At 41.1% G+C, this 26,346-nt stretch overlaps 1 protein-coding gene across 2 annotated transcripts in view; it reads right to left on the reverse strand.

Annotated features, from left to right (window-relative positions):
• The window catches only part of NEGR1 (neuronal growth regulator 1), a 297,810-nt gene that overhangs the window by 126,628 nt on the left and 144,836 nt on the right, over positions 1-26,346 (reverse strand). The gene's annotated exons all lie outside the window — the stretch shown is intronic.

A 26,346-nucleotide genomic window follows, 5' to 3' on the forward strand; every position in this document is an offset into this window, starting at 1 on the left:
GCAGCCCTTTCATCACTCTCCTACATTTTTTCATTACTGTACTCAATTTATCACTGAGAAAATACAGAAGTAGAAGAGCTATATTCTTTGCCTTGAGATGGATTTGTTATCAGCAGTTTGATGCTTTGTAAAGCAGAAGAAATGTAGAAAATAAAATTGCCATTTCTGTTAATTGATTTGCAAAAATCTAGTTTAAAATCAGAAAAATCTTACTGAACCAAAAATCTAGCAATATTTTATTTTTCTTCCAAAGCTTTCCATCTTTTTCCCTTAAGTGGAAAGCCATTCCCAGGCGCATTGACATCGCCAGACCGCTGGGTCCCCAAACAGCACGTTCCCGCTTTGACAGGTCTTTGGTTTCCAGCACAGGGAACAATTAGGCTGAGCAAACCCATCCCAATCTCACTGGCTGAATAAACACTGACCGTCGCTCCTGAAGGATGAGCCCCGTTTAGGCTGGGGGAGGTCAGCAGAGGTGCTGGGGTGCTGACTCCAACCACCCAGCGTTACAGCGAGTGCAGCTCTCTGCCTCGTTCAGCCTCTTCCAAAGACGGGTTAAGTGTTCCCTCAGCTGCACAGCCTGGGCAAGGGATGTGGATTTTGCCTGAATGCACTTTCCTGTAACACCAGCACATTTGGTTTTTTAACCACAATTTCAGCTGTACTTAGCAAGCTAGGAGTAATTAGGTACTTTTGTGTTGACTGTCTAACGATTCTTCTCAACTTTTTTAAGCACAACTGAGATTGGTTCAAATGAAAATCAAATCACTTGATTTACAAAAAAACCCTTACTGATTCCTGCTACTAATAGCACTGTAATGGGATGATGCGGCGTTATGTCTTTCTGGTATGAAAAACTGAAATAAAAGGAAATGAGAAAAACATGTTTCTGCAAGCCATGAAGTCCTCGAAGCAATCATGTCCCATAAACCAGCGTACACTGGGAATGGGATGCTTTCCAGCTTCAGAGGGAATCCCTCATCCAAAATACAGATTGTCGGAGTATGGACAGAAAAAGAATTATTTTATTTGGAAATTCTTTCTGTGCAAATGGGGATGAGATTCGTGTCTGTGGGATTATGCCTTTATGGTCTTTCCTTCTTAAAGAGAAGGCGAACTGTCACGGTGAAACGTCCCCCGGGCACACAGAAGATGCAGAGCAGGACTCCCATCTTCTGTCTTTCACACTCTGTTTTTCCCACTACCTGGAAAAGCTTTCAGACATATCGCAAGCTACTTTCAGTAAGCAATGCTCTTTAATCAAACCGCTGCTAAGGATTTAATCATGTAAATGTAAAAAAAAAAAGAAGGCAAAAAAAAGAAGTAAAAAAGCAATAACCTACTGGCTAAAACTAAAGTTTTCCCAGTTGGTGACTGATTGCCGTCTAAGTAAAAGGTCTGAGCCACAGACGATATTCCATTTTAGTTGCATTGTTTAAGCTAATTTAGCACACACTGATAGGAACGTACTCTGAAAAATCAGGGATTCTTTCTGTGTGTCTTACAGACCACTAAATATGTGATTTACTTAATTATTTCCTAGGCAAACTATGTCAAATTTACTTTTCATTTTGATTCTAAGGGGGATTCTTCTCTGCTTCAGATCCTCCCGCACATCCCAACACCCCCAACCCTCTGTCCGGCACTGGAGACTCGTGTCACGCCTGTGCAACTCCCTCTGTGTAAGAACTAAATATAATCTTAGGAGGGATTCTGGGAAGCATTATCTCAGATAATCAATGCAAAAGTCTTATATGCAGTAGCAGTGATATTGTTTGATTGATGAAGTTATTCCAATTCATTAAAAATGCAAATAAAAATTATACACAAAGGTTATTCTTGAAAATCCTTTCCAATTTAGTGAATTCAAACATTTAGTATACCCACAACTAGAATATACTGTGATTTTAATGGTATGTTGTTACAGAAAATAGGTACCCCCAAAAAAGAAGAATGATTAAAAATACGAAAATGGTCAAAGGTAAAAATAATACAACATTCTATCTAGTTAAAAAAATGACTCCTCCGTATTAATTTTATATACCAGCATTGCAGGGGAATGATCACTAAGAAAAGACAAGAAGAAAATTGTTTACACAGGGTAAGAAAGGAACAACTGGGTGGAACAGGATAAACATTTGTCAGCTAAAATACAGTCTGAATAAATTTGCATAAAGCAGTCGGAACGCTTCAAAAATCTCACGGTCCATAGGAAATTTCTGAAGACCTCTCTCTGTGATTACGCAGACTTAGACTGGAAGAGGACAATAATATACAAGCAAAAATGTATAAATAGATCTGCATATAGATCTCGTCCATCTGTGAAGCACCATTAAACACCTACATCTTCCAAGGCTTTCTAAACAAGCAGTTTACTTCCCAACCCGAAGCCGGCTTAGTCAGATCTCAGGTCTAACGTGTGAGTGCTTACCTATAAGGCGTGTGCTTACCTATACGGTGTGACCTTACCTATAAGCGGCCTGTTTCCTAGTCGTTATAGTCTCCTAAAAATATTCTCAATCCTTTCTTTCTTCCTATGCCATTAGATATACGCTACACTGTCCTCATTTCTCCAGAAGGTGTCAATAAGTTGCTAGTTATTATCTGAGGACATACACATATTATTCCCTTAAAACCCCACTATTCTTCTTTTCTTTTCAGACAATAAGCTAAATACTGCAAGGTTCAATTTAAAACCAACGGAGAGAAAATCATAGTTTGGTCAAGCCAGAAAAGCAATGTAATGTAACAATTCAGAGTAAACTTATATTTCCCATTCCATATCGTTGTAGATAAAGTAACAGTTGTGTTAAGTCTTAGCGAAATGGAGAGGCTGCTTATTTGGGGTGCGCAGGCTGTAGACTGCTGAAGTTGCTGTGCACATTTATATGTGTATGTATAAATAGAAACAGAGGACATAGAGAAGAGAGAAACAGGTAAAATGTGGAAATTTGGTACGCATGGATTTTAAAGATGAATTAAAACGTAAGTGGGCATAGAGCTTTTCACTGAAATATTTTATGTAACATACTAAGTACCAAGAAAAAAAATTCTAGAATAGAAAATTAGAGGTAAACACCATCAGTAGTCCTTATGGGCAAAATGAAAATATTTGAAGTTTTTGGCCGATAAACAATAATATACTTGTTGCCACTCCTGCTATCACATGAACTATATAAAAGATCTGTAACGATTCAAGATGCTTTCTTGTAACTGTGCATTTCTTCTTCTGGAGAATTTTACAGGTTCGCTTTTTCTCCAGTAAGGCTGGATGACAGATTTACATTGTATTCCCAATATAGTTATTAAAATAATTTCCCTTGACAGTTCTCTGACTGCATCACTCCCCCTTCCTTGAATCCCAGCCATATGTCTCTGCTTACTTTGCATTTTAAGTATCTTGTTCTTATCTGAAAAGCAATTCATTGTCCTTTGCTCCTCAGTACGTGTCCACTCTCGCCCATTATGAAGTGAACGTGCAGTTTGATTGTGTCCACAGCCACCCGCTCGGACGGCATCATCTTCCCCTTCCCTTCATCCACACCTCCCTCCACACCGGAGAGCCCCACGGAAAGGACCACGCCATCCCCGTGACCCCTCGGGACCCACCGCTGATGTGATTTCCACATTGAAGCAGCTGAATCCCGCTGCCCGCAGAGCCGAGGTACCTCACCTGGCGATAACAAACACCGGCATCCATAGTCATGTCACTTCAAAGATGCTGCCAAGTGTTAATTCTTGGGAAGCTGAAAGTCAAGTCTTTCAAAGGTCAGGGTGACTTGAAAAGTGGCGTGGGCCAGCGGTGCTTAGGAAAAACGTTTGTACCTTGTCAAAAGACATCTTAAAAATGGGGCTAAAAGGAACAGAATCAATCAGCGACTTCAACCCTTTGCTCCAAGAGAAGATCAAGAGTATCAGAGACATCTCTGACGTGTGTCAGTCTCACCTTGGGTTGCTAGCTTATGGCAGAGATCTCCCCAGGCGACCTGCTCTGGCTCTTGTCTGCCCACAGAACTGGAAATTTCCTCCTGCTCTGAACCTCCTTGCTGGGAGGTTTTCTTGTACACTTGTCCTGCCCTTTGCATCCTCTTTGTAACAACTGTGCATATATTTGAAAATTTGTTTTAACCTGCTAGAATTCCCTGTCTACAGGTATGAAAACTTTCACATTTTTGTTGGGTGTTACATTTCCTACTATTATTTATTCTTATGCATTTCATTTTTATTCTCCTTTGAACTTTCTTTACCTTGTCTAAAACTTTTCTTAACTTATTCTTTCCCAAATTGGGCATCCCATTCCAGCTAAGACTTCATCGGGGACAGATAAAGCAGAACGGGTACAAACCATTTCCAATCCAGGTACTGCATCTCCAGATGACATCTGCCCTTTTCCTGCAGTATTTATGTTGTTGTCTCGGATTTAATACATGGCCCACTATAACTCTTCTGAAGCACTGCTGCCTATGTAGTTTTCACTCATTTGTGTATTTGATTTCTCCCTAAGACTGCTGTCTTGCACTGTCCTTATTTAATTTCATCTTATTGATTCCAGACCATTTCTGAAATCCATCATTTTGAATTTGAAGCCTGTTGTCACAAGTACTTGCACTTTGATGTCACCTGCAAATTATATAGATGTATTCTCTAGTACATCACCTAATTCACCTACTGAAATACGTATTAAATCCTTCTGGAATCACGACAGACCCATTTGATATGTCCTTCCCACTAGACAGTGAATTACCGACAATCATTCCTTCAGTATTATTTTTAACAGGCGGTGTACCGACCTTACAGCAATTTGATCTGGGCTGTCTTTCTTTAATTTTTGGAAGAGAAAGCCAGGACTGACAGCGTGAACGTCACTCTAACGTCAAGATGCGATTCCCATCTAATGCCTGACCTTTCCCAGAAGGCGAGTCACCTTCTCAGAGAAGGAAATTAGACTGGTCTTTCATAGTGCCTGCTTTAAAAATTAATGTTGCTCGTTTATAATCTATGACCATTTGATTGTTTATGAGATTCCCTTTTTTTAACATGTTAATTCCAGACTTTTTTCAGGTCGGAAGTTAAGCTCACTTTTTTACATTTTCAGGGGTCTTCTGTTGATTGCTTCTTTAAAACGAAATACTGGGTTTCATCTTCCCCCCAGGTTTCCCAAACAATTTGTCAGGATTCAGAGACTGCTTTCAGAAGTCCGAGGATGAATGCTACCAGTTTGCGATTATCCCAGCTTGTGTGATGCATCTCAGCATTTAATTTGATCTTTCCCTATTTTGGCTTCTCCTCCTGAGAAGTAATGCTCTCCAGCTCCCTGATGGACGTGGGTCAGAGGGAGGTCTGGCCTCTGCACACGTGGACCAGTGGGGGAAACCTCTGCTTTGCTTTTGGCTGCGGTCTCCATGGATGGAGGAGGAGGAGGACGCATCACCGTAGGAGGATCAGAGGAAGGATGGGGAACCCACCGGGCAGGTAACCCCCAGGTGCCCCGTGCCCCGTCCAAGCACCGTGCTCAACTCACACACGTTTCTTCCTGCAGCTCTGGGAGAGGTTAGATCACGAGCACCATCCTGACTCATTCGCGCGTTTCTGTACGCCGAGGGGTGCCTCTCGTTATCCGATCACATACGACTTTTACTCAGGAAAATGATTCTCTAGTTACACTGAATGCAAATACATACTGCGCAAGTTTCCAATGAATTGACTCAATTCAAATGAATAAAGGCTTGCTCCCTGAATTAAGTCAGTTGGTAGGTATTTATTCAGTATTTATTTTTGTTCTCACTACGTAGCCTAGAAATTAGTAATGATTATCTAACATTTAAATGTGGAATTGCTTTCCACGTTATTAATTTCTTCTCTCGAGTTTCTGCAGAACTACCCCCATCGCACGTAAATGTGTTGCGAGCGGTGTAATTTAATCTTCATGATGTTCCAATGACAGGGGAAGCATTAGTATTAATGGGGATTAATGGGATTATTAATATTCACATTTTACAGACAGTTAACACCGAATTAAAATCAAACTGTTACCTGCCCAACAGTTTTGGATACCTGATGAGAGACAGTGCACGCAGCATCTTCTAACGGAATTTCAGTTTCCAGCTGCCTCGGGAGAGGCCAGGGAGGACCGGCAGATGGGTGCTGCTGGCTGCCACCCTGCCCAGAGCAGGCTCCTGCTCACAGCGCCGGCTGTCACCCTGGGGTCTGAGGCAATTTTGACATTCATGCGCAAAAAGGGAACAATAAGTTTGCTCCAGGTTCCTAACTTTGCAACTTTAATATTATTTTGATGCGGCTTTTGAAAACGATATCAATGAACAATAAGTGTTTTGACCTCGTTGCTAGAACTGTTCCAACTCCAAATGATCTTAAAGGCTTCAGCCAACAAAACCAGTGTTTGTTCAACCTAAACAGAAGTAGGCGATGTTTTATTTCCGAAACGGTTACAGAACTGCTCTATACAACATTTGTGGTTCTCAAGTATTCATGTACTGAGCCTCTTACCCTTTGCTGTACTACCTATAAACGAGAAGATTTCTTCAGAGAAAAATGCAGTGAGTTTTTCAGCTTTACCAACATAACCTTGCCCAGCATAACCTTGAGACGACGACAGGATCACCCTGTGCTTTTTCATTAACAGAAACAGCACTTTCAACAGAGCATTGTCCTAATAATGGAATTTATAACGTTTCCAAGTCCTACAGTGTTGCCTCAAGCATAATCTCTGGGCCAGCTAGTATTTGAGTGCCGAATGAATGCTAGTTCCCTGTTAGGGCATTTAATTTGACTAAGAAAGGTCCAAGTGAAAATTTTACCATAATTTCAGCTGTGGAATCACAGCAATAGATTCAATTTCTGTTTCCACTGTTACAGTGACATATACACTATGTTACAATGCACAATTACCACCCTGAATGTCTCTGCTTACAGAAATCAATGAAAATGAAAAATGTACAAGGATTCTATGCACTTGTCCCTATAAATTACACTGATTATTAAAGACTCCAATAACAACGAACGAATCAAATCTGTACTACTATGAAAAACATCACAAGGATCACAGCCATTCAAAGTAGGCAGCTTACTCCACTTAAATGGACTTCTGGAGCTGAGTACTCAAAATTCTGTTTAATTAGGATTTCAACATCCAGCTAATGACTTTGCTTTGATAACACAGAGCACCACTTTCCATCTTAGGTTAAAATTACAGCAGTCACTGGTCCATGCTGGGTAACTATGTGACTTACCAGATTCATAAATAAATAACCATTTCTCAGTGTGAACAAGCATCTAGATTAATTTATAGTACTTCAAAGTTAAAAAAGACTAAGCATATTCTGTCGGCATAGCCAATGATGAAGGCAAGGCTGGTTTGCCTTTGGGAGAAAGCATAGTGGCAGAACGGCAGAAGCATCAGTAGAAATGGTTAAACTCCATAGATGTCCTTTGCTACCCTATTCGGTCAGTATTTCCATCGGGAGAGCAGTGTGCTTCTGTAAGGAGGGAGCCAGAAAAAAAGCCCTGGGAGCCGCTTGGGGTGCCTGGACGGACCCAGCCGGCACACCGATCTGCTGCCTCACACACCTCCCTGGAAATAACCCCAGCTCGGGGCTTAGCACGGATTTGAGAACTGGGAAAGTGGGTTGGTTGGTTGGTTGGTTGGTTGGTTTGTTTGCTTGTTTGTTTGTTTGTTTGTTTCAAGCTTTTTGCCAAAGGCGGAAGGGAAGGCATGTACAGTTTTGGAAGGTGTGCCGGCACAGCTCTCCACCACCACGCACCTGATTCACCCAGGCTGAGAAATACATAAACTTGGTTCAGAAGAGATGGGAAATTGGAAACAACCTGAAATTACCCTTGCCGTTAGCAGCTTGACACTCATCTCCAGCAGTGCTGTCGTGCTGCTCTAAATTTCACTGCGTGCCCATCAGTGTCAAACGCCCGTCACGAGTTTACACTGCACACGCGAGTGATGTCGGAGGCAGGGCTCAGACTGGCACTGGAGCAAGTCCTCGACGTTCAACCAAAGAACGTATGGAGACCTTGCTTGGGATTCTCATGAGATGAACCTGGGTCACGCATCCCATGCTCTGCTGCAAGGTCAGTCTGTGTTTGCCCCGGCGCTGCTCTGGACACTGTAACAGAGTTGTGGGTACCCACGGAGAGAAGAGGGATGGCAGGAGTCAGTGCAGTGCCCATAGGGGAAGAGGAGGAAAGCCTAAGAGCAGAGCAAGCACATTCCAGGACAGCAGCAGCTCAGGAGGGCTGGGCTGGCAGGGACCTCTGGAGATGGTCCCGTCCAACCCTTGCTCACTGCAGGGTCATCCAGGGCAGCTGGCATGTGGAAGAACCAGAAGAAAGCGAGCGCTGGGAGCAAGAAGAGTACTGGAGCTGAAGGAATTGATGTGGACACATACATGGTAGCATGCAGTCAGAAAATATTTGCTGATGTTCTACAGCCTTGAAAGTACTGCCTGGAAAACCTCTCGCTCAATGGTATTTTCAAGGGAAATCATGGGTGTGTGCAGAATGAAATCCTTGTAGCCATTCATGACATCCAGTTTACCCATGTCTCTGCCATTCATCTCTTTTTAAGAGAAAGATAAACAACATGGAGTGGGCAAACCTCTTGTTTCTCCTACCCATCAACATGCCTGTTCCTATGAAAATAAAAATTAGCAGTGGAGATGCTAGTGCCTGAGGAAGCCTTGCACAGTTAGGACATCTCAGAGTTGGGAGGTTGCTGCCATAATTTTCAATTTTAATCAACCATAGTGAGACTTTTCCAGCTGTTAAAAGGTGCCTTTGCAATGTGAAAGCTTCGTGACAAAACATTATCATCGATGGATATTTCTGTCTGGGTGAAATCGGTATTTGCAATGTGGGGTTTGAGGATTTATTCAACATTGTTTTTATTCTTTCCACTGCATAGCAACAGAGGTTATTAAGAGCATCCTGTAAAATATTAGTTTTGGGACTCCATGTTAATTAACTTCTCCATGCTGGAAATACTGAAGACTGACAGCGTTAAAAGCACTTCACCAGTTGAGGCCTTTTTCTCCGTACAACTGCAGTTCAGGAGCAGATATAATTATAATAGCATAAAACTGTGAATTAGTTAGGCAATTTTTTATTTGTGACAGAATTAATTTTTAAAACTCATTTAGGAAAGAGTATGGGATCATGGCTAAAGTAAAAGACAGTACGTTAACCACAGTTTTGAGCTCCTTGGCTCCTTGCCCTGGCACAAGGGGTCTGTGCTAAATGAAGCAGATGAAGAAATCAGTTGACCTCTCTAGGACTCTGAATAGCTTCCTGAGAGGACCCGGGAATAAATCAATGTTTGACTTTTGAGTCTGTGATGCGGTGGTCAAGTTCTGATACTGCTGGCTGCAGTGGCCAGTCGTAAATGCAGTAAGTGGGGCTGATAACCAGCACTGTGGCAGGGAAGGTGCTGGGCTCACACCTAACACCAACGGGGAGCCACGTTTGCAGGGGAGACTCAAAGACCAGATGAATGGATTATTCGTCTAGCCGCAGAAGCGTAAGGGATTTTGAGCGGTGTTTCCAAATCAGGACATGGCAAAATGACAAATGTCTCTATTTATGGCCAGAGGAAACTTCGGAGGAGTAAATATCGCTATGTTACTGATGAGATCAGTGCTAAGAAATACAGGATCAGACACCAGTGTGCGCCAGTGAGGATGGCCCAGGGAAAGCTTAGCTCAGTCAAATAAAGCATGAGATATAAAGTAATAATGAAGCGATTGGCTTTCTAACATCAGTGATGAAGAGTGGAAAGACAGAAAAGCTGACTTTAAAAGGACTTTAAAAATTTTTTAAGGAATTACATGAACTAATATGTAACATAGAGAAAGGCAGATAGTTTTACTATTTACCTTTTCTCATCTTGCTATGACATTATTAAAAAAAAAATCCCCCCAAATAATAAAACCAATCAAAATGTGTTTAGGAAGAAGTTAAAAACATGCAGCACATAAACAATAATTTCCACAAGATCTCATGGATGCCAGGAGTGCATATTGGATATTGTTTCCCATCATACCGGGCTACAAAAGAAGAGGGAAACACTTGAATTGCAAACCAAACAGCACCTGATCTGTCTTAAGAGGGAAACTTCATCATTTTCCCTGTGGTTAAGTTGTTCCCCACGTCAGTTCATATGGCTTTCCCATATATCACCCCGGGAAGGCAGATAGCTTCCTCTCGCATTATGCCTTTTTAATGTAAAATGCAAATTCTGCTTGCTGAGCTGCTGCTGGGGTGTAAAGAGCTCCTTCTGAGCACCCCAGCGACTGGGAAGGAAACTCTTACCTTTTGTAATGAGGGAGGAATATCTCCATGCAGAAAGTTAGAAGTTAACTGCTTGTTTACATAAATTAATGGAAACTTTGAATAAGAAATTACTTCTTGTTCATAACAGGCTCTGTGTATCTGTTCTAAGTAGAGTTACGAAGGAAATAATTCACCATAGCTCATGCACTCTGACTGGAATGGGATTTAAAGAAGTCTGGAAAATTAAGCCATAAAACACGACAGGCGGCGTGTTTCTGGAGGTTGCTCCAAGAGCTTTCAAACACCGGTGAAGTGCAACAATCTGCTGGGCACACACTTCCCGGAGTGCCTCAGTCGCTATTAGAAATGGAAATTAAAGAGGAAAAGTCAGATGAGAGGAACCGAACAGATGCGTTTTGGAGAGATGATCAGAAATGGGGCAACTCCTCCGACAAACAGGCCAAACCACGACTGCGAAGCATAAACCAGAGTCCTTTCAAATCTGCACACATGGAAATGCTTTGGAAAAAATTATCACACGAATTCTATTATAAAATTAAATATTTTTGCATCTGCTTGCTGAAACCAGACTTACGTGTATAAACATCCGTGCTGTACATAATTATACTCATAAAATGGGTGCATGCATGGGTGAACGCAGAGACGTAAACCCAGTGTTTACGTATGTGGTTATTCATTTTGGGCTCACAAACTCAGTGTGCATTCAAACACTTCAGACGTAGTCAAGGAACCCTGCTGAAAATTTAACCACAATGTTATATTGGATGCATTTTACTGCTTTAATTTTTCTGTGAATTTTTATTTAAAATACGCAATGTCAGAACACAAAGCAGGCTGAGAATTTACGCTGTGGTCACATTTTATCTCACTTGAAACCTACCTGAACATTGCATTATAGATCTGGAAACTCATACAGTAAGTCTGGATGAATAATGGATTTTTTTTTATGAGTAGCTGAATTCCTAAGTTTGAAAAAAAAATTCAGTTCACATAGAACCGAGAAAGGAAAGTTTTGGTTTTGAGGATTGAAATGAAAACCAGTAAAACTTCCTTGGGGAAATATGAATGTTTTGTTCAATCTAACCCAAAACCCTGTGTTGCTTTTCCAGGTTACAGAATCCTGTCTAGCTCAAAAAAAGGCTGTTTAGAAAAGGACAGCTGAAAAGCTGAAGGCACGAGACACTGATTTCTAAAGAGTTATTCCAATTATCTGCTCCTGTGTATCATTTAGGGGTCTGTTATCCCTGATACACCCCTCAGGCTATATCGTGTGATAAGTAAATGATGAGTAAGATCTTGTTCAGATGACGGCTTTTAAATGTTGACACTGACTTGAATGGGAACACTGCTTTGAAACTGCATTACTTTTGACAAAAAGGACCAAATGTCTATGGGTGAAACCTTCCTGCCTTCTTCATATTTGTGTGAACCCCAAACTTAGTTCTTATCTTTTCATCTCGCAAATTTGGGCTAAAAGACACACCGGTATTTTTTTCACCAACATTATTAAAATATTCCCTGTAGTGTACCAGAGACAAACATTTAATCTTTTAAAAGAATTTAATCTACAAAGCTGGTTTTGGTAGGAAAGCTTGTTAGATATAAGATATATACCACATATATTCATTTTTATTTTAAACCAAGATTCTATAAGCTGGGGAAGGCTATTAGAAATAACTGAAATTTGCAGTCTCTAATATTCTTGCTTTTTTGAGTCACAGTGAGAAAAGAGTGTATGTGTCTAAGTGAATTGTACAGTCCACAGTGAATTAGAAGAAAATCAGCACCTTACAAAGCTTGAGTTAAATACAATGTCAGGAAGTAAACTACAGTAGCACTTAAAGATTGTATGTATGATAGAGAGCAATTATTGTAAACCTAGAATTGTAGGCATTCTTCAACTGACTTGCATTGAATATCCATATTAATTATAGTGTAATAATATCGACATTGCTATATTAAATATTAATTATGATTTTTACATACTGATCCTATTCCTCAATTCTATTCAACTTTTTTCACAATAAAGAGAATAAGTTGTTTAGTACAATAATATAGTGGTCTTATATTTAAAATATATCTTACTGGAATAGACTGATTCAATCGGACACCTTCTTATCCGCATTCAGAAAGTCAGCAGAGAAGTCCGAAAGGCAGAAGCAATTAGAGCCATATTATTTAACGTGATGTTTACATTTTAGTGATATAGAAGTGTCTCTGCAGGAACCGGTTTAACGTAAAGAGAGGTTATAATCTGAAAAGAGATACAGGAAGAGACCTACGGCAAATACTTTTAAACTGCAAAACCTGGGGCACTACCTGTAAGCAAGGGGAGAGGCACGCTACACCTAGTGATCGCTGTTACCACATAGAGAGATTTTGGAATATCTATGGGCAAAACATTTTAGTGTGCTAACTACATTCAATTCACTGCGAAAACAAAACAGTGTCTTTCCTTTGAAGTATTTCAAACAGAAAGATTTTTTTATAAAACAACCCTTTTATTGTATAATGGAAGTGTTGTGTTAATTATAATTTTTTTTGCCAAGGATCTATTTTACATAACAAAGCAAATCTGCCAACTATTAAGGAAATTTTCCAGTTTTCTCTTACAGATGATAGAAGGGGAAATAATATCATATTTTAAATGCAAAGTGGGGATGATTAAAATTTCAGTCTAAATAAAATAAGAACATTTCCGAATCCTAAAGACAACAAAACGAGTAATCTGCTGGGGACAATATAATAACTATCTTACAATTCCACACTTTAGCCCTTAGTATTATAAAACCTTACAAGTAAGCAAAAATCTAACTATTTATTTTGTCTCACTGTAATGTCTTCAGCACTGTTGGCCTTGAGGCAGGTTTGAAAATCACAGGCTTATGAATGCGCTTGTTTTATCTAGCTCCTGAAGTGCCTTTTTATCCATTCAAATCTGGGCACTCAAATTCAGGTTCACATCTCTCTCGTGAGATTTTTGTTTAATTTTTTCCTTTTAAATGAGCATATTAACCTGAAGGGATAAATCTGCAAAACATCACATGGAAAAAAAGAATGCCAAAAAATGTAGTAAATGAACAGATTTTGTATGTGCATCTCCTTGAGCACAGTTTTCAAAATTCACCCATGGGTCTAGGCTATTCTGTTTGCAAAAATTCCTAAGCTTTTATTTGAATAGCTAGGATAACAGATCTGTGATAAGTAGGTATAATAGAAGTTAAAGTCATATTATAGGATTGTATTAAGAATCAATGCTATATGGTTTTCATTTTGCTATGGAGTTTTCTTGTACGGTGCAAAAGATCTTGTACCATATATTATCCTTGTTACTGCTTCATAAATTATAATATGTAAGAAATGCAGCCCCAGTAATTTAAGTCATAGAGTTTTCATTGTATGATTCCTTTAAGGAAACTCTTCAGAACATTTCTGTGAAAGATTTGTTCCTATAAATGAACAGTTAGTGTTACATGACTTGTTCTTTAAAGGAAACAACATATCTCTTAGTCACATAGGATAAAGGAACATAAAATCATAGAATCATAGAATCATTTAGGTTGGAAAAGACCCTTAAGATCATCGAGTCCAACCGTTAGCCTAGCACTGCCAAGTCCACCACTAAACCATGTCCCTAAGCACCACATCTACATGTCTTTTAAATACCTCCAGGGATGACGACTCAACCACTTCCCTGGGCAGCCTGTTCCAGTGCTTGACAACCCTTTCGGTGAAGAAATTTTTCCTAATATCCGATCTAAACCTCCCCTGGTGCAACTTGAGGCCGTTTCCTCTCATCCTATCGCTTGTTACTTGGGAGAAGAGACTGACCCCCACCTCGCTACAACCTCCTTTCAGGTAGTTGTAGAGAGCGAGAAGGTCTCCCCTCAGCCTCCTTGTCTCCAGGCCAAACAACCCCCGTGCCCTCAGCCGCTCCTCACAGGACTTGGGTATATTCAAATCCTGAGCATTGTCTGATGAAAACATAAATGTGAAGACAAACCCTTTAAAAATTAAAAAGTTCTACTAAAGTGTTGAGGGATGAACATGAACCATGACTTAAGGAAAAAAGACACTATCTGAATTTTCACTTTGTACCCAGGTGTTTTGCTGGATATTTTAAATGGAAGCAAGTATCAGAGCAGAACAACAACAACCTATATACTTCTTTGGATCTGGATGAAACCCATGCTTTTATCCTTCTGCCTTTCCCCTCTTTATTCCCGGTTTGCAGTTCCTCCCTGCTCCCCATGGTGATTTCCACTTATCATCACTCCACACTGGATGCAAGGTGGAAATCCAAAAGGGTGTCTGGCTGCAATTATAACTCACCCATAAGTGGGGGTTATTTTAATAATTCTCTTTCATCCCTGCTGTTACTGAAAATATGCTCGTATAGCTGGATGAATAGGTCACAGAAAAACCCAAACCACCACCAACTCGTGAAACTGATTGTTGTGTTAGATATTCAGTTCTGCTGCCCTTTGAACAAACTGTAAGGCATTCAAGAAAGTTGTAAAATTAAGCATTTGAAAAATCAGTGCAAGAATGGCATTTTCATGCCTGTTTGCTTCAAAGGATGCTCTGATTTTGCTAATTGCCTCAAAGAGGGCTTCGATTTACTGTTTGCTACAAACAGTATTCTAATTTAGCTTATCCTGTGAGTCTGCAGCTGTGTTCGAGTATGGTGATGCTTGGGGCTTGTTACGCTGTTCTTCTGAAATTCATTCTCTCAGTTGCTTGTGTGAGACGGTTTATGTCTTTGTAGATTGGACTCAATACCTTGCACTAGATGAAGACTTAGGCATTCCGGCCTTTGACATAACCACATCTCCTGGCGGGAAACCCCAAAATATTTTCTTAGTTAATGTATCCTAAAAATCTGAATCATCACTGTAATTATAAAACAGAAAAAGGAAGAATAATTTGGATTACTGTTTACCATAAATGTTGTGTTTTTCTAAAAGTGAAGAGAGGAGCATAGTTCTAGGCCAGCTCCAAGAGTTGCTGAAAGCTGTGCCACCAAAATGAAAAAACAAAAAATAAATCGGGTGATCTATTTTTTCAGTTTTATTTACAAAACAAAGGCTAATTGCATCTAGTCTAGTGATATTAATAAACCACTGATGAATCTGCTTATTGAAGACCAGTGACTCCTGACCAACGAGACCCACTTTGTAGGCTTTGGTTGCTCATGCCTACTGGATGGGATATAATGAAATACAATATAATGAAATGGGGTATAATGAAAGTATTAACAGATGCTAATACGTAGTTACATATTAAAGATTTTTTTCCTTTGTTCTTTCAGTTAAGGGAGTTCAAATTAAATCACACTTTCAGTCAACACTGAAGTGTTTTTTACAACTTGTTAATGATATTGTAATTATTGCTTCATATACCACATGCGAGCAATTTGCAGATCAAATTTGCAGCTATTTGATTACACCGCGTCAGCCACCAGAAATCGGACATGGGTCAGCCACTGTTCTACCTCTAACGGCTCCTGTGTTACCTAAACACTGGGACATGCCCAAACTACGAGACATTTCCCTGAAATAATTCACTATTTGCATAACTGCTGCTCAGATATATTCATAGAAGCTACTATAGAATAACCCGCATTCAGGGCCATGAAGATGATGAAGCTATCCGAGCACCCGCCACGGGGCGAGAGGCAGGGGCGGTGGGAGTGTGCAGCCCGGAGAGGAGGGGGATGCTCAGGGCCACAGCCTGCCCAGGCTGCCGTGCTTTGGGGGAAGGTGGTGAAATCCCTTACGACTGCCAGCTGGGGAGGAGAGGAGCAGAAGCTTCCTCTTTTGAAGGCTCAATTTAGAAAACTAAAGCCTCCCAAATTAAACCTCAGTATGAAGGTATTTCAAATGCTAAAATGGGGAACAGCAGCACCTTTATTTCCCCTATAGAGAATGCACCCCTGCATCCTTGCCAGATGTCTCAGGTTAGGTAACCTCTGCATTTGCTGTTCTACAGTCTTTTGATATATAAGAACTGCAAAAGTTTTCTTTACATCTTTATGAAAGCTGTACAATCAAAGATGAACTTTTTCAAATGGAGATTTTCCAGGCAGGAAACGTTTAATCCATATCCTTTAAAGCTTTCTTTCAAATTTCTTACAATTCAAGATTACAGTATGAATCTGTGACTTGACTTTTCAGTTGTTTTCAGCCCTTTCCAGAAATTCTCCTGAATTAGCACTATGAGTTCTTTTTAAAAATACGCATTTGATTTTGCTCTTTCTAACTGGTGTATTTTGCTGCTTGCAAATATCAGATATTGTCATCATCCTCTCTTACCCTCTCTTAAGCTATAAAATCAAAATTAAGCTGTAGAGGATTCCAAAAAAGAAGACAGTATATGAGAAGGAACTGCTTTAATAAATCCATCCCCATGCTTGCTCATTCTTGGTAATTCTCCCATAACCATGAGTCCAGCACAGCTCATAGTGCAAAATATTTTTCTTCTGCAAGTTCCCAGCTCATAAAAACAAGACAAGATGTACCATCTAATAAATTCAAAGGGAAGAATCGCATCTTCATACACTGGAGGTGGGATTTAAAGAGCTAATGTACAATTCTTATTTTTCATTTAATTAACTCACCTATGCGATGCAGATAAAGTTTGCCATAGCTCAGTAGAAGACATACCAACGTGAAAGAGTACCCAGACACAGTAAAATCCTCAGCAACGGACTGTCCTCTTTGTGAGTTGTTCAGTTGCATAGGCAATTTTTTTCCTCCTAATAGGCTTCACTATGAATGGGAATTACCCTTGGGCATCGGTGATAGAAGAGACAGTCTCAATATAAAAGCCTTACAAGGAAGAGTATAGTGAATACATGTATCTATTTCAAGACTGATACTCTTGCAAATACAATCTTCCATAAATATCTAGAGATGCTGCCCCTGGTAGGAATGGAAAAAAGATCCCATCTTCATTTAGTATTTTGTGTGTGTGTATATTCACTGAGTTGATAAACTACAAAAGAGATTGGCTTGAGAGTCCTATGTATTTCCAGAAAACCACTGGATGTTTTCCAGTACAACCTATGGCTGCTTCTGAGGCAAAGAGAACTCCTCTTCTTAGACCGAAGATTCAGTTTCTCTGACGGAGTCTCCAGTTGTTAAAGTACATCAGGTTCGTGCATTTCACTCTTTCGCCTGGTTTTCCTAATGAGATCTTTCTACCCCTTCCTGTTTATGGATTTTTATTAATGGATTGGTCACTGGAGGTAGAATATTTCTGCCTATGTATAATTTAGTCAGCTTTATGAAATAGTCTAGCATGCTAAGAGGTCATGCATCAGCTTTTGCTAAAGCAGAGCTAGCTACAAAGGATATAAATCACAGTCCTTTACCCTGTTCTGGATAATAATGCCATCTCTCAAGGATGTCATTAATTTAAAAGCAGGTATACAAGCTTACTTTGTAATTTCTTCAGAGCAGACTACGACTAGAAGCAAAGCAGCAGCATGCAATGCAGATTTAAGTATTATGCATTATATAAGGAAATAAAAGACAATACAAATTCTGTATGCTATCAGTTTCTCCAGCATTAAATATGGAAACGTAGCACGAAGCGTACAGCTCGTTTTATTGCAAATATTCTATCACAGTTGTGGTGGGTTTGTGTAGCAAGCGAGGGGCTGCAGGGCTGGCTCCTGTCAGAAGCTGCTGGAAGCTTCCCTGGCTCCAACCGGGACCCGCCTCTGGCCAAGGCCGAGCCAATCAGCAATGGGAAGAAGCTACTAGAAGCTTCCCTGGCTCCAACCCGGACCCGCCTCTGGCCAAGGCTGAGCCAATCAGCAATGGGAAGAAGCTACTAGAAGCTTCCCTGGCTCCAACCCGGACCCGCCTCTGGCCAAGGCCGAGCCAATCAGCAATGGGAAGAAGCTACTAGAAGCTTCCCTGGCTCCAACCGGGACCCGCTGCTGGCCAAGGCCGAGCCAATCAGCAACGGTGGTTGCGCCTCTGGGATAGCGTATTTAAGAAGGGGGAAAAAAAAAGATTCCTGGGGTGAGGGTAAGATGGGGGAGGAAGAAGAGGAGCCACAGTTAAAATAAAAAAGAGGAGGAGAGGAAGAAGATGGGAGAAGAAGATGAGCTCCAGTGAGGAGAGGAGTGGGATGTGAGAGAAACAGCCCTGCAGACCCCGAGGTCAGTGAAGAAGGAGAGGGAGGAGGTGTGGGGGAGCAGGGATTCCCCTGCAGCCCGTGGTGAGAGGGCAGGCTGTCCCCTTGCAGCCCATGGAGGTTAATGGCGGAGCAGAGATTCCCCTGCAGCCCATGGAGGACCCCACACTGGAGCAGGTGGCTGGGCCTGGAAAAGGCCGTGACGCTGTGGGAAAGCCCACGCTGGAGCAGTTCATGGAGGACTGCAGTGCGTGGAAAGGACTTGAGTTGGAGAAGCTCGTGGAGGGCTGACCCCCGTGGGAGGGACCCCACGCTGGGGCAGGGGAAGAGTGTGAGGAGGAAGGAGCGGCAGAGACAACGTGTGATGAACTGACCGCAACCCCCACTGCCGCCCCCGGCGCTGCTGGCGGGGAGGAGGTAGAGGAATTGGGAGCAAAGCTGAGCCCGGGAAGAAGGGAGGGGTGGAGGGAAGGTGTGTTTTTAAGATATGGTTCTATTTCTCATCATCCTACTCTGATTTGGTTGTTAACAAATTAAATTGGTTTATTTTTCCCCAAAATCGAGTCTGTTCTGCCTGTGACCATAATTGGTGAGTGATCCCTCCCTGTCCTTGTCTTGACCCATGAGCTTTTTTTGCTGTATTTTCTCCTCCCCATCCTGCCGGGGGGAGGAGCGAGCGAGCAGCTGCCCGGTGCTTTGTTGCCGGCTGGGCTTAAGCCACGACAAAAGTCCTCCAAAGGTTACTACTCTCTCTGCTTGTAACTCCAACTTCATTTCTACTTGTGCTTGGCCTAGTTTCACTCCTACAGCTGATGCTTCCTCAAAAAAAAAAAAAAAAAAAAAGTCCGGGAAGAGACTGACACAGAAAAATGAATAGCAAAGCATTTAAAACAAAAGACAAAAAAAAGGACATGCTCTGCATTAATGCCATTTTATATTTCATTATTATACTTAGCCGTTTCTTACTGGTAAAAAGACATATGGGGAATGTTCCTTACATTTTCCTTCTCATTTAATTTTACTTCATTCGCTTTTGTGTTTAGCTTTTCAACCACCAGTTCTTTATTCTTCATCCTGGGACATCTTCAGTGACCAAGGTCATATTGTAAATGAAAATGCACCCTTAGACACTAACCAGGAATATGTCCTCTCTACCTTGCTTATGCACTTAAAATGCTTTTTATTTTATTTAAAAATGCCCATCAACTGCCTGCTAAAAGTATAAAAAATCTTTTCCATTAGCTGTCACCGAATATTTATCATGAAATTTAACGTGGAAAAGAACTGCTTTGTTTCTGTATTAACTCTCAACTCTTTTGAGAACGTTTTAACGCGTCCCAGCTTGGCTTCCCCCAGAACTCCGTGCCTCTTACTGACTACCCCAGCACTCAGGATTTCTCTCTTTTTAAACATGAGCAACAAAACAAAACCCCAAGATCAATAAAGTTGCGATTTTACTCTAGAGTGGACTTTCTTCCCCTTCCTTCTATTCTGTGGGATAAAAAAAAGCTGGCAGGATGGGATGCTTGAATGGGACATTCATTTGGGGGACCTTCGTGCTGAACGACTGTCCCAAAAATACAGGATCAGCAGACCAGCAATGGAGATCCATCACGCAGATACAAACCCTTCCCTTAGTGGTCAAAAAGCAACATAAAATATTGGCTAATACTATTTCCCTTTATTGGATTGAGATTTTCCTCTTTTTTTTGGATACTTTAAACTTATATTTCACCACCCTGTTTTGCATAATGACATTTGGTAAACTATGGATTTGATGTAGCCTCCACTGGTGAGAACTGACATTTTCCCACTGACTTCTCCCAACACCTTCTCTCATCTATGAAAATAAATATCTTTTCCCAGTGACGAACCATAAAGAAGCCAAATAATCTTACATTTTCTGTCTCGCTGGTCTTGTTTGCATTTACCCCAGCCAGAAAACAGCGTTAGTGACCTGAAAGTGGGCTGTTTTTTGTGTAATCAACACGAATAACACAGGCTTTAAAAACTTCCAGCGGGAGCAGAAAGAGATGGACAGCAAGGTGTGAGGCTTGGTGGGGTTTCTGCTTCCTTCTCACCCTTTTCCAGAGTGAGACTGTGTTAGAGCATAGGCATGGCAGCAAAATAAGACCCGATGTTTGGCTTCACACCGTATGGAAAAGCAGTACCTTCCTTACACTTTGGAGACAAACAGCCTCTTAGAGGATTTACGCCTGCTGGCACGCAGGGCTGACACAACCGTTGGCCCTGGATATTCATCACCAGCGACGCCGCACACCCATGCCCAGCAGCCCGGTCTGCTCTGCCGCTGGTGCTCAGCAAATGGTGATGATGGGAAGGGAGGAAGGCAGCACCCGGCCTCTGAGGTCCCTGTCCTCCGTGGCATAGCACGGGCCAGGATGAGCTGGGCTGGGCTTTCTCACCTGGAGAGCATCAAGCTCCCAACTCGACACCAGGATGGGGAGGAGAGGTGGGAGGGGATAAATAAATATTTTTCCACCGGTAAAATCTGGCTTGGCGCAACTGAAATAAAGGAAACATGAAAAGGCTGACAATGGTATTTTTAAATAACAGTCCAGTTTAAAACAGAACACTGCTAACACAAATCTAACTCATTAAAAGTAAGAGCTTTGCTAATACTTTATCAAGGCACCCTGAACAATCCAGACAGTTACAAGATAAATTACACGATGTTTTGAATTTGCATTTTTGGGTGACAGACCCTTTTAGCCTGACTTACACTTGTGATCACTGCAAACAACACTCCCCGGAGTTTCTCTATGTATTGCATAGGACTTGCCCAAATTTACCCAGGACTCAGGGAGATGTGCGTGGCTTCCCCCTTAGAGCTCGTGGTACAAAGCACCCAGGAGAGTACGCAATATAGAATGTATTGCCTTGACAAGCTGCAGCATGATGCTGCCGCAGTGGATTTGAGATAGTCTGTGCCTGTGAGGCCCCTGTATAATCAGGAGGGAGGAATGATCAGAGGTGGTTTACACCATCACAGGAGTGAGGGACACTGTTCCCTCAAAAGCAAGCGCATTGCCCAGTCCATTTTTCTGTCGTATGCAGCCTTTGCTTTTCCTTGCTTTAGTACCATTTGAATGTTAGCGTACATAATGCTACGTCTGTAGGAGTGCACAGAAAGAGAAGTACATAGGCAAAGACTGCACATGGAAGAATAAAATGTTAGAGACTAATTACAGCACTGCTACTCAAAGAAGACAGCTCGATTGTTTAAATTTCATAGAAAGGAAAATCCGGAACAGGTTTGTCAACAGGTTTCTGAAGAGCCCAAATGACATTTCACACTTTTACAGATGCTACTACCTAATTATTCCAATAAGACCAATGCTTAATGGGGTTTCAGAATTCTAGATGCTAATTTCAATGTTTTTAGGGTTTTTAAGTATGTAATATTGACATTTACAACTGGTTGGATTTATGGCACAGAGTTTTTACCTGTTAGATAAAGTTCAACATATGTGCAGAATTACCTTCAAAAAATATAAGGCCAGTGGTGAACAGTTCCAAATCTTTTTCTTATCCATTATAAATCGTTGTTCATTTACAGACCTATACGGCTAACATATTGCTTCTTTGCAATTACAGAATGCTGTCATCTGTAAGAAAAGGCAAATCTATGAAATATCTCTCCACATTCAGCATATTCATACTGAATTATGCCACAGTTTGACTCATAATATGACTGTATACAACAAGGAACTTGCATATACACATCCACATGTATGTGCTTGTGCACCCTGGTATATACATTACTGATAGCCAGTATCAACAGACAAGAACTCTAAAATCTCTTCTATCCCTGCCAGTTATCTGCTATATGATCGTGGACATTTCACTTCAAAATAAATGTGGGTGAAACCATCCACCAGTTTTATTTCTCTCCACTAATGCCTTACTGGCTGGATTTTCATATTGCTGAACATCAGAAGGGCAATTTCAGACCGTGAAATAAGTCTGATTTTATCCTCTCAAGTCTGTCAGGGTCCCCACTTGTAAAATGGAAGGTAATGCTTTTCTCTGTTAGGAATTGTTATGCAAATTTAATTTAAGTTTAAAAAGAATACAGTTATAAAAGGCCAATCATTATTTACTTATTATCAATGCACTGATTTTAGTCTATAGCTAGTATGAATGAACTGTTCCTTGTATGAATAAGTTTCCAATGTTTCTGATCACTACAGTGCAAGAGACTAAATTTAGAATGAATTGCAAGCAAATTCAGAAAGGTCACAATGTCCAGCAAGGAGCACCATGAGCTGGGAGAACAGGAATCTACAGCCGGTAGCAAACCACCCTCTCGTTGATGATGAAGTAGCAAGACACCCGGATATTATTGCTGGCGCACTGCATTGTTCTAGCAGTGTTTCCACAGGAGAAACTACTGCCAGCTTCTTTATTTTTACCCCATTTCCAACCCACCTCTCTAGGTCTGCAAGAAAAAACGGGAAGCAAAACTGGAGGTGGAAGGCAAGAGGGGACGGGAGATGCAGGGGAGGAAGGCGATAGCGCAGATCCATCCTCCTGCTTCCGTGCCGCCGTGCCTGCCAGCACAGAGACAGCCGGGACACAGCAACAGCCATTGTCAACGGGCAGAAGCTATTTCCCAAGTTGTTAAAACTTTTGAGCAGCAAAATGTCTAAGAACTGCATGTTGGTTACTGCAAATTTTCTTGGAAAGTATCCTGTCACTGTGATTTATAATTAACTCTATCTCCTTCGTCTATTTGTTCTCAGAATGCATCATGTTGTAGCAACACAAAACATTTCCAGCTTGAGCATTTTTAAAGCTTTTTGTGGACATCAGTGGATTTTGGCTGGCTGGCATTATCCTTTACAGGCAGGTGAATACGATCCCCACGCTTCCAGGAAACCAGATCACAAGAACTGGACAAAGGCGCAGAAGCAAAACCAGAACAGAAGCTAGGCTAGCTCACTCCCGGTTTGCAGGACCTCATTCTAATTCCACCTCCCATTTCAATAAAATAATGTGTTTGTGAAAACTTGCACTTGTTTTTTAATAATTTCAAAAGGTGAAGTGTTACAAGTATATTTATTGTTTTTATAGATAGAGTTCTTTTTATTATATTCATATACTTGCAATTGCCTGTACTGATACTTGGAACAATATTTCCAGTGTTTATAATTACAGTTACTTAACCTGCAATATAGCCAGATAAGCAGTTTAAAAGTAATTTGGAATTTCATTATGGTAGCAAAGGAATGTGTAATTCTCAAAGCCTTTGCTGTTAACCAAGCAAGGTCATGTCACACAACAAAACACACAGAATTGGTTCTGTCCTGGTTTCCATGATGCTCTTCTCCCTAGTTTTAAGAAGTTCGTGAAAGGCATGTCTCCCTTTTTTTCCCTGAGAAATTATTCTAATGTCTAAAAGAGTTGCCCTAAAAAGGAATTTTTAATTGCTAGATGTTTATGTTCAAAGCATTGCTCCTTTTCCTCTGTAAATAACTGCAGAAAACAAATATTCACAGATGAGCAAGCGGCTGCAATGACAGTGGCTTGCCCAAGACACGTTTCATCTTCAGCTTTGTCAAGGAGCTTGTCTGATCGCTGGTCCGACAGCTCAGTTTCCCTGTTAATCTCGTTGTTCCATTACCTCTTTAAAAAAGGAAAGTAGCATCAATAAATATTTCTAACGCTTTCCCAGCTCCTTCCACTCGCCTCTATAAAGTCACCTTTCCCATGCCAGAGATGAGGAGACCAGTAATTCCACCAATTGTCCGTGGATCTCCATCATCCCCTGCAAGTAAGCAGGGATATTCCCATACTCAGCAACCGCATCCAACACGGGATCAAAGGGAAGAGGAGCGGCAGCTGCGTGAGCAGCAGGCCGGTGAGCGTGGGGCACACGGCGCGGCTCCCGCGCCCGAGAGGCCAGGGCTGACGGCTTTCTGCTAACGATGCGGAGGTGGAGGGACGGCTAGTCAGGCATTGAAATTCCCACAGAACAAACTGTAATGCTGTAAGAGGTGCCATTTCATTGTATATATGGTAAAATTATTTATCGTTGGCACCCTGGAGCCTTGAATAAGACACTTATTACTTTAAATAAGTGATTGATTCTAGAAGTACGTGTGGACATAGTTATGACGCCGCGTCTTCAGCGGCATCAGCAGACAAGGGATGCCGCAGGGGAAGTTTCGCTCTTTGGGAAACCTGTAAATCCAGCGCAGTTTCCATTTGTCTCACTTTTTAAACATTAACTGGACTTGACAAAAGGATTTTGTCAGATTATAGTATTTCAACTAGGATATTTAGTATGTCAGATGTTATTAGTTTTAATCAGGCTAAAAGTAAGATGCTGACCTCAGTCTTTCACGCAGAGACACCGAAGACGTGCCGCTGTCGGTCACGCCATGAAGGGACACAGCCGTGCCGGTTAAGAACACTTGATGTGTCTTTTTGTTTTATTCCCCAGTTTCTTTCCATTCTGTTTTTATAGAAATGGTTGTCATATATAGATCTATTTTTTCATGGATTACAATGAACAGAATTCCTGATATGGTGTGTTTTAATTGCCTTAATTAGAAACTTGTGAGGAAGAATTTACTAAAAATCTTATCGTGCCAAAATTTTGACCCTGAAATACTTTTACAGTGTTTTCTCCTCAATCTTAGGGAAAGAGAAGATAAGGATTTTCAAAAATGTTGGGAATTCATTTGAGGATAATCACTGGTTTTGCACCTCCTTAGCAAGTCTTCACTAAACATGTAGATTAAAGTCCTTTTTACAAGATAAAACCAGCATGTTCTAGATCTACCCTGCATCAGGTGGGATATTTTTTACAACCTCTTTCAAATCTAGGTGATGAAAAAGATGACACTCTGAGTAAGAGTTGCAGAGATTGGTCTCCAACATGCTCCAAGGCTATTTAACTGTCTTTGTTAACATCACTCCAAGCAAAAATTAAACTTTTAAACATGGGACACCGTTTTTTCTCCTGACAACTGACAGTCTAACAGTACAGAAGTTGAAATAACAGGAAATCCAATGGGAAAAAAAAATCAGATAAATCACAGTAATCACAGTGATCACAGTGACAGGCAGCAGAAAGCTCAATAAAATATTATACTGCTTACTCAGGGTACAGAGTTCCAAAAACACTTGCAATGTAGAAATGGTGGCAATGAATAACAAAATAATTAATGTCTCAGTTTTTCCAGGCCAGCCCAATTGCCTTTAATTAAATCAACAGGACGGCGAAGAGGCATTCCGAGAGGGAATAGTAGAGCCCATAGTAAGGGCAGTCAGAAGAATGTGTACTCATATGTAACCAAACCCTTAAAAGTGTTGTAAGCCAAAGTTTGTGTCTTTAAGATAATACTCCTGCAGTTCATTACAGTTACAAAACAACATTTTGGAGGATCTGTTCAATTGAAATTGCATGTGGATAAAGTAATTGTAATTAAAATCTCTGCATTGCCGCATTCTATTTTCAGATGACAATTGTATTTCTGAGGTAGTACAATGGAAAAAACAGCATTTCAATTTCAGTCTTCCAAGCAAGTCTTGCAATGAGTGTTGACTCTTTCTTGAGTGAAGCTATCAGGATTTTTGCCGTTGAGTTCAGTGGGAGCAGCATATTCAGTAGATATGAAATCTTAAAAAAAGACATATTCAATAAATACAGAGTCTTGAAAAAGGAGTAGGTTGGGCAGCCTCGATAATTTCTTGCATTATACGATGCAATCCCACACCACGTTCTGCTATGAATGACTTTTTGCTAATGGACTCCCATAGCTCCATCCACATGCCCGGACACACGACGTCGTGGAGTCAGCATCTTCGCTCTGCTAGTGGCCAGCGCAATGCTAAAGCCTTAGGCGGGGG

The sequence above is a fragment of the Gymnogyps californianus genome, chromosome 8 (assembly GCF_018139145.2).
Source record: "Gymnogyps californianus isolate 813 chromosome 8, ASM1813914v2, whole genome shotgun sequence".
NCBI lineage: Eukaryota > Metazoa > Chordata > Aves > Accipitriformes > Cathartidae > Gymnogyps > Gymnogyps californianus.